Consider the following 10,564-nt stretch of genomic DNA (forward strand, 5'->3'; position numbering starts at 1 on the left):
GCATATTACTAGCTCTATGAACAATTGTGTTATAATGTTCAACAAATTTTAATTTTTTATCTAAGATAACTCCTAAATCTCTTATTTTATCGCATTTCTGAACGGTTTGATTACCTAATGTAATTGACACGGAAGCCGTGATTTGTTTTCTGTTAAAAGTCATGAGAATACATTTGTTAACATTTAATTCCAGTAAACATTTACAACACCATGTATAAAAGATTTGTGTTTCAAACACGCGTGGTATGGAATTAAAAATACTAAACTAACTCAGGGCTTTTTGTTTAACAAAAATAACATGCAGAATGGAACAATTAGTCAGCTGCAAAAAAAGGTTTGCCATCTCTTCCAGCCGCACGTTACTTACATCAGATAAATATTTCAAAATGAAAAGAAACAACCTTTCTCTTCAGCATCTAATATTCTGGTTGCAGTTGAAAATCGAAAAATTGACTTGCGCCTTTCGTTTTTTTGCCTATTTGCAGAGTGGGCAACTAAAGCGCATCTTGTGTACATGTTAGAGAATCAACTTGCGCATCATCTTCACCAGTTGCGCTTTAGTTCCACACGCTGAGAATAGGAGAAACATCGAAAGGCGCAAGTTCACTATTTCGATTTTCAACTGCAACCAGAATATGAAATACTGATAGCTTGAAACGTGACATAGGCTTTTATCCAGGCCCCTGCTAGGCAGCCATTTTGTCCTAGCCAACATCTGCCTTTGTTGTAATCAAAACAACCCAATGCTATTGCACGGGCGACATGGGCCTAGAGCCGGCTAGGCCCACATATGTTGACTACTGTCAAAGTCTGTATATCTCAATAGCGGATGACAGGAGTGACACCCTCCTGCTTTTATCACTTTCGCACTGATGATGGAAGGACTGCCTTCATGCAGAATAATGAAAAAATATTTGCGGATTCTCTTTGGTACGGCTTTCGCTAGCTGACAGTGTTGCCACATCCTCCAATTTTCTGAAACTTTGCAGAATTTTGGATTATGTTTCCGAAAGACTATTTTTAATAAATCACAGGTTTTCGCAAATTTCAACCTGGAAATATACTTTAAGTAGCTGCACATTTTTGTATTGTTTCGGAAGGATAAATTTAAACAAATAACAGATTGTTGCATATTTCAGATAGTCAATATACGCGCAAGCAACAAATAACGAATATAAACTGCGCAATTGGATTATCGCTGTCAATAATTGGAAATATTCAAAATTTGTTTTTTATTGTTTGTTATAGCCCTTAACGTGAAAGTCAGGTAAAATGATTTTTTCGTTCTCGGAGATTAACTCAAAAATGAAAGCGTTTTTCGAAAATCCAAGAATACTTATCTCTTCGTAATTAAATTTTCTACAACTAAGTATGCTTGGAATTTTGAAATTTTCCTTTCTGAAGCCGGGAATGTCTTTTGTAGCAAGAAAATGGCTATAACTTAGCTCTGACAGCATACATCGAAAATTGAAAAACACTGTTCGATGCGGAATTTCATGGGTAATTCCAATATATAATAATATATACAACAATTATTGCGAAAATAGTAGAAATTTTTATTTTTCGTCTCATAGTTTTGGATATTTTTTCCGGTTTTCAATGATTCTTTTCACCTATCGCATCGCTTTGTTTCGCAGTGAATTGGTGTGCGAGATGCACGGGTGGTTCGATGGCATAATATTGAAAGAAAAAAATGCATGCAAACAATCCAAACAAACCGATGCAACTTGCCAAGTATAGAAAATGATAACTATTTTGGAATTGCATGTTACTATATTTCAGAATAGTGTTAAAATAAAGTACAGTGTACACTTTATTTACTAAATCGTTTGTTTCACTTTCAATGCCGGTTAGGTTGATAACAATGCGTATACATATTGTGCGCGTTTCTGATATTTCTGCTGTTTAGAAGCTCGTATATAAGGAAAACCAGCTGAACCAATATTTGTGCTCATTTCGATTTTTTTTGCTTATTGTTGGAGAGCAGGTAATATGATTTAGATTTAACTCTTCTGAAAAGTTCTATTAGTTGAAATAAATTGGAGCTGCGGTTCCTGAAGCCGTAAACAATCCGTTCACAAGCAGTCAGGTGTAAAGCCAACCGATAAAGTAAAGCAAAATCATTTTCGATAGACTTCACAGCGCACAGAAAAAATATTTTGTAATTTTACATTGATTATCATCCACGTATTGGTAGCATGAAAATAGATGTAAAACCAAATCATTCCGCAAATACACGTGTTTTATTCAACGGATTGTGCATTCATTTTTCACGTCAATTGAAAACTACACACCTAGAAAAAATAATGTAAATTTACGTCTCCTGACCCTGACATATAGGAGCATAAAAAATAACTTAGTTTTACGTTTGATTTTAACTTTACATGACGTTTAATGTCGTAAATCATGTAATTTTACTCCACATACACTGTTTGTTCTGAATGGTAGGAAGTGTAATTTTATGTCATTGCGCATGTAAAGTATATGCTTCATGTAAAATTAAATGGAACACGGCAATGTTCCGTCATTTCGTAAATTACGGTTTGTTGATTTGTGTCATGTTTGCAATTACGTCAACGATAAAATTCAGATTTTTTTGGTGTGTAATGCATTTCTGCTTTTATATTCGGATGTGTTTGAAAAATACATGGCATGTAAAAGCATATGAATAAAGAGATAAAACTATATGCCTTTTGATGCTCTAAATATGTGCGTTGATTCGAATTTGATTTTCAATTCAATTTTCGATTCAAACTATGCATGTTTACAACCATGCTTGTTTGCATGTCGTATAAATTTCATCATATTTTATTATGTTGATTTCTAGTGCATAACACAATTGCAGGGCTAATGCTACTGAATATATTGTTCCAATATATTTGTTCTATTGATAGGTTCTATTCGACTTCTCGCTGTATTTGAAGAATTGTGTATAATAAGGTTCAAAGTTATACAAGCTCTTTCAATAATTTTGGGAAAGGTTTTGCGTGAAACGGGCCTGATTCTCACAGATAGGCTGCGGGCCATACAAGAGTTTGACTCGGAATTTTCTATACTATTGTTCAAAAGTCTTCCATCATGGTCATGGTAACTGATCCCATGGCTTATTTCTTCCTCATCTTGTTGATCGTCTTGCAAATCTTCCGTGCTACGTTCTTGATAAAGTTTTCCACTGACTACGTGTATCTGCTTGTCGCACTCATATTTTTTGCGGCTGTCCTCAGTTCGCCATATCATTTCCTATTATGACTTGTAACCACTAATAACTGACGTGCAAATCATGTTTCTAACGTGTGTAAGAGAAATAACTATCCTTTCCAAATGACAGCAGCAAGTAGCAATTTACCACTAGCCGGCGCTACGATCAGCCGGTAAAATTCCAGCAATCGGTATTTTGAATAGACCGATTATTTTTACAACCCTTCGTCGCTCGAGGTGTTTGTCTATTCTCTGTAGTAAAACTATTCGAAAATGTGTTACCGGGAATCACGCTTTCGTTATGAGAGAATGTGCACTGCAAAGTATGACATTTGTCAAATAATTAAAACCTAATATTATATTTTATTATTTTTGTTGTCGGATGCCCCGTGTAATAAAACATAATTTCATAGCCAAAATGCCTATAAGAATAATCTTCCAAAATGTAAAAATGTAGTAATTTTCGAGATAATTTAAATTTTGTTGCAGTGATTTACTTTGCCGTCAGACTGATCGGCCTTCTGATCTTTATCTCCTAACAGGTAACACGACGCCCTTTAGGAATATATCTAACAATTATTTGCTGACGTAATTTTAGAATCTATTCTGTTTAAAGACGACAGCAAGATTTTTCCTAATATGTTTGAAGTATTCATAACGTTTTATAAGTAGAATTGGAAAGATTTAATCTTTTTTCGGTTTTCAAGAATAATTATATTTTTTAAATATAACATATAACGTTAAAGAGTATTCAGTATTTGTATAGATCTTACATATAACCACAAACAAAAGATATTTTTAATACTTTACTGGTAACGCATACGGGGAAAGTTAGCGGTCTAGAACTACAAATGCATGTAATTTTAATAGGTTTTGCATCATCTTGAAACCATGGCGGTACTAGTTTATAAGGGAAGTTATCGTTTGACTGCATTGTGCACCCCGCGACTCTGAACCAGGGACTCCAATCGACAAAAACATCAATGTCCTGTGTGAGCGCTATAATGTTTGTCTGAAACTAATTTTGAGAAAAAAAAAAAGGTTCAGCCATCTCTGATAAAATAAGTGAGTCTAAATTATACATTAAGCCGTATGAATAAAAAGTAGCATTTGCTCAGCTTTTTAAGATTCGAGTAGTCGAGCAGCTGCGTTGAGCATTTGCTCAAGTTGGTATGAATAAAGACTTTGCTTTGACAGATGAATACTCTATTTGTTAGTTTGCTTTTCGAACATCTGATTCCGTATGAATAAAACGAAAAATCCTGAGTAAATGCTCAGCGAATGCTGAGCAAAGCAAGTAAACACCTGAGCATGCTCAGTAGCATGCTTGAACGAAATTATTTTATTTTAAATCCAAGGGAAGTAAACAGTTTAGTGATGTGCAATTGTTTTTGCGGATAACATTGCACTGATTACCTGGTTTCGGTGTTAAATTAGATTAAAAAAAAACAATTTGGCCAAAATACTGTGGTGGAAAATTTGCACTTGTCGGTCTGATGCACTTTACATCAAATAGAAACAAACATATGAAACATGTTACTACGATGATTTCTCAAGTATGTTGATTAAAATCCTTCAGTGAGAAATTATTAATTTGTTTGTAATTTTTCACTTAGGTGGCATTCGCTGAGGCAAAATCACGAGAAACTCCAATCCGGTTAACCCATGAGAAAAGGATCAATACATATTGCAGTGATTATAATTTAATGAAAGTAGTGTAGGCTCAACTGGGACCTGCTGGATAGTAACAAAAACAAATGTACCGATAGCACCAACCTGTAGATTCGTGTTCCAAAGACCAGAAACCTCCAGTCTACATGCATAGTGCTTCTTGTTTTAGGTGTATATTTTGTAGTTTGATATTTAGAAAAACCTTATAAGAGCAGTTGTGCTTCATTCATCGGCTGTTCATTGACTGGGTCTTCACTAGCTACCCCTTCTGCGACTATATGACAGTAGTGGGTGTACAATCCAATAGTAAATCGAATAAATGTATTTGGTTTTGAGACCTCAAGTTTTCCAAAAGTTCATATGCACTGCTCGCAGCTATCTTATCGACTCCGAAATAAATGCGAGGAGCCCCATTTAATATGATATCCAATACAACTTAAATGTACTTGATCTGATCCGCTCGCAGTAACTAAGATCAAAGAATTTGCCATTGAAGTTTTGTTTGGATTTGGATAAATCGATAATTTAATTTGTCGGCATTACTATCCGATAGCTCTTAATTAGATGCTTCAAGAGAATTTGGCACGGCCTGCATGGGAGGGTGGGGGTGTGCGTGCTGAGCTTTTCGCCAGTCTTGTTAGCGCGAGGCGTTTCTTGGAACGTTTTTTGTGTTGTGTATTGGACGGCTAAGACCGACCATGGTCCATTTCGCCTTCTTGGGTTGTTGAACGAGAGAATCTCCCGATTTATTTAATGGTGACTGTTTTGATTATGCAGAGCGGTTATTTAAGGAGCTGTTTTAATTGTAGAGAGAGTGTTCAGCACAAGCACTCGAGTTCGATAGAATGGGTGAAGGAGTTTCGAGTTGGGTTAGGATTGGTTCAGTTCTGAATTCATAGTTTTGACGGTTCTATGGCGTAAATCTGAAATTTTTAAGACAGACTCTCTCAGCAGCGGCTTGGGCGGGTGTTCTTTTGGTTTGGGGTTCATGTTTGAAATTCCTGTCTTGGGCGTTACTGGACTTAGGGTTATGTTTCCCAATTTGTCCGGTCTGAGGGCCTGTCCTGCTCTGTGTGTTTGGAGCACGGTTCTGGACGTGTTTTACATTGGGCAGCGGATGGAACGGTGGTGTTTGCTAGTTTAGATTTATAACAGGGTTTTGAGTTGTGGAACGGACCGCTATGTTGGGGATGTAGTTGTTTTAGCTCTGGTTCCACATTGGAACGCCTCTGTGGGGTAGGACGCTGCAGGGCATGCACTGGGTTTGTTGTTTTGGTTTCGGAGTGGAACCGGTTTTGTAGCGCTATGGTTTGTGTTGAGAGGTGCTTGACCTGGGGATTGTGCGTCTGGGTTCATTGGTGCATTGTTGAGGATTTGATTGGAAAGTAAGATTTCGTGTTTCGCGTGGAGGAGCTGGGTGTTTCCTTTAGCGAGCATGGGTTTACACGTCGCAGTCCTTCGTGTGGGGCTGCTCGTTTTGAGTGAGTTTTCTGAGCAAACCGGCCTATTACTGCTGGATAGATCGACTGAGTGGTGCCAGTCGGCTGGTGAGAGGATTGATTGATTGAAGCGGTATTTTGGTTTGAAGGTGTAGTGGAAGGCATGCGCCTTGTTTTGGAGTTTTGCTGCTGTTGAGTGGTCTTCGGTAGATTATGTTTTGCTGGGGAGGGTTGTGACAAGTGGGAGCGGGAGAGTGGACTGGAGCGTGAGTTGATAGATTAGAGTTCAATCCCGAATTGTATTGCATGCTCTTGAAGGGGCTGCATTCTTGGTGTCACCGTTGTCGTGTCCTATGCACGGCCCTTTAATTTTTTCTTCGTTTCAAGTGTGTCAGCGTCGACACGTGGCTCATCGGGTTTGTGGATGGCAGGCCATTGTGAGAGGTAAAGGTGTGCGCCACGCCGCCGCCGCCGCGCCGCGCCGACGGTTGCATGTAAAAATAGTAAGCACATCGGCGTGATGCCGGCGCGCCGCCGACCTTTACCTGAAATCGGCGGCGCACACCTCTAGCAATTGTATTGGTCATGACCAGTCATGGGGTCGAAGTTTGAAGGGGTGGGAGGGGCACGGTTACGCCACTGGGGGGATTAAGGGGTTGGTTGATTTAAAAAATAGGGCATATTCGCAATTTTTCATTTCATCATTACACAGTGGTCCAGAATGCAAATTTAGTAGGAATTTTGAGATTTTACTAAAACTAAACCACTTAGCAATATTATGTCTTTGAAAAAGTTTCCGTAGTTTGTGAGCCCCTTCTTTTCGTTAAGGTGGTTCTAATTTTACCAAGATCAAAAAATTAACTTCAACGACGTTCTAGAACGACAAATTTTGGAAAAGTTTGCTGAAGACATGTAAGCTCTATCTGTCATACATTTCTTTTCACAAAAAAAATTAAAATCGAAGGTTAGGGTGTTTCTTAGTTTCTTTGAAAAACTGTTTTATTCAAATAACTTTTGCGGTATTGATTTAAAACTGCAATACCGTCTTAAGATTGTTTTAAGTCGAATAATTTGTTTCATAGCACCACATATCTAACTATTTTCGTTAAAAAGTTATGAGCACTTTTTCGCCAAAAATGGGGTTCTTTGGAATAACAAAATCACTCATTGGGGCAAACAAAAGATAATTCTTTTTCAACTATGAATAAGGTCATGACTAGAGTTATAATTGAGCAAAAAATGGCGAAAGCGATATTTTTTTTAATTTCATAAAATTGTTGTATTAGAAGAAAATGTTCGTCTGTAAAAACTATTAAAAACATCTGAAGGATAAGTTGGAAAAAATGAAAACATAAAAAGTTATATTAAAAATTTGGTTTTTCATAAATTGACTCTTTGTAATATGTTTAAATTACTTACACGGTGGGCAATATAAAAAATATAATTTCGTTTTGACGATAAAACTAGTTAACACCCGTCCACTATGGGGAGGCATGTGGCCAAAAATCGAAAATTGCATCAACTCCAATTTAATTCATTTCTATACTGAATGTTTATAGTTACTCTAGCTAAGAAATACCCAGCGTATCTACGAAAAATATTTGACTTAACTGTGTAATATTAATGTCTAAAGATAAAAATTATGAAAAATAGACATATCACGTGCGTTTTCTCAACTGTTCGTATCTTTACTGAATTTTTAAGGAAACATTTGTTCAAATATACCATTTTAAAGCTAAGAATGCTATATATATATATATATATATATATATATATATATATATATATATATATATATATATATATATATATATATATATATATATATATATATATATATATATATATATATATATATATATATATATATATATATATATATATATATATATATATATATATATATATATATATATATATATATATATATATATATATATATATATATATATATATATATATATATATATATATATATATATATATATATATATATATATATATATATATATATATATATATATATATATATATATATATATATATATATATATATATATATATATATATATATATATATATATATATATATATATATATATATATATATATATATATATATATATATATATATATATATATTTCGCATTTCGAATCACCTGAAGTTTTATTGGCTGTCTCAACTAGTAGACCTGTTACCTACCGATGAACTAGGCTGTAACGGTAGAAGCGACTCTATTGCTGGCAGGGTCGGCTAGTTACCGGGTAATCAAGGGCTACGCGGATCAAAAACAAAATTCTCGAACTTTCCATTTTCTTATACACTTTTTATTCACATGGGTATTTGTAGTGTGTGGGTAATTTACAATTTATATTAAACTGTGGCGTGTACACTATTGCTTTTACCAAACGTACCGTACTGTTGTTGCTTTCGGTGATGAGCGTCGTTACGCTTATGATGCCGACGGGCAAGATTCCTTTGTGGACGTCGCACAGTGGGGCCGGGCCGGTCAAAACCTCCAGAATTTATTGTCGATTTTCATACCTATTATATTTTTTCCTAAATGCACATTACCTAAAGCTGTATTCGCCAAATTTTTGAGTCAATCGATTGAAAAATATAAATGCTACATCTTTTTAACCGTACAAGGTCTTGAAAATCTGCATAAGTTTGAGTGACAAAAAGTTTTTGTTCATTCTAATTCATCTCGCTTTAATAGGTACTACAATGATAATTTAACAACACATATTGGCATTTCTAATAGAAAATTATCTCAGGAATTCAATGGTGTATTTCGATTTGAGAAATAATGAGTATTTAAAAAGTTACTAATAAAATCAATATAACTATGTTTGTTTAACACGGACTTATTTACATTCAGAGTGTCATCTCTTTATCGGTAAAAGCATGTTAAAGGATCTCATCTAGTACAACTGACGTAGAATTTTATCTAGTTTTCAAAAATCATAGTGCCATCTTGCGCCGTTTTGCGCCGAAGGTTAATATTTGGACATTTGTAAAATTAGTTTTTTTCATGGAGACGCATGGTATTTCTTGATTTCAAGAAGTTTTGAATTATTATTCACCGGTGGATTTCTTTTTCTGAACGCTTGTAAATTCAGGGTTTGGGGCGATTTCCTTGATACAAATATAAGTATGCCTTAACCGTCTTGCAACTATGACTCGTGTTTCTACATTTAAGTATGGAAAACAACGCGGTCAATCAGGCCGATGAGCTCGTTGCTTTAAAAAATCATATAACGTCGTTATTCAACATATCTATGGAACCCACAAGGAAGCGCATTGAGGAGCACGTGGTGGAGCTCACAACTGACCTGACTCGTGAGCTAAAAAAATATGCTGCGAAGTTCAAAATTTAAGCGTAATAACCATTGACGCCATGTCAATGCAACGAACATACCGGTAACCAGTCGTTTTCAGCTCGTGATGCTCTTGACGAAATAAAATCACAAGCCAGCGCTGTTGGCGACGATATTTTAGACGAAGTAAGGGCAATTGCCGCGACAATTAGTACCCTGGAAACCAGTGTTAATAATGCTCGTTTGACACCTGCGGTGTCTCCCCTCCAGTCTGATGGACGAATTGACCGTCGTTTCAAATAAAACTGCTATCTCAGGATCGCAGCATAATCAAGTGGCAAAAGATGGATGGCACACACTTGGTTCGAAAAGAGTGTGGCGCTCCGACTGGTCAGAATATGACTTACGTAAACAGCGTCGTATTAAACAACAAAAAGAGAAAGATAAAGCAGCAAAGAGTAAAAAATCGAGAAGAAAACAGGGTACAAGATACAGCAATATCAACAGTAATAACAATAACAACTACAACAACAAAGATAGCAAGTGCAATAAGAACAGGAACCGCAATAAGTACAACAATAACAATAATCACAACTACAACCAAAATAGAAACAACAACAATAGCAACAAAAACAACAGCTACAAGTCCAATAATACCACCAACAACTTCAATAGAAACAGGCACAACATAAACAATAACGACCACAACGGAAACAGAAACAACAACATTAACAGCAGTAACAACAACAGCAACAACAACAATAATCACAGAATAAGCAACTACAACAGAAACAGCAACAACAACTACAACAGAAATAACAACAACCACAACGAAAACAGAAACAGCAGTTACAGCAACAACAACAACAGAAACAGCATTTGCAATAGAAACAACAATGGTCTTATCAACAATCACCATAACAATCAACATCATT

Source organism: Topomyia yanbarensis, chromosome 2, assembly GCF_030247195.1.
Source record: "Topomyia yanbarensis strain Yona2022 chromosome 2, ASM3024719v1, whole genome shotgun sequence".
Taxonomy (NCBI): Eukaryota; Metazoa; Arthropoda; class Insecta; order Diptera; family Culicidae; genus Topomyia; species Topomyia yanbarensis.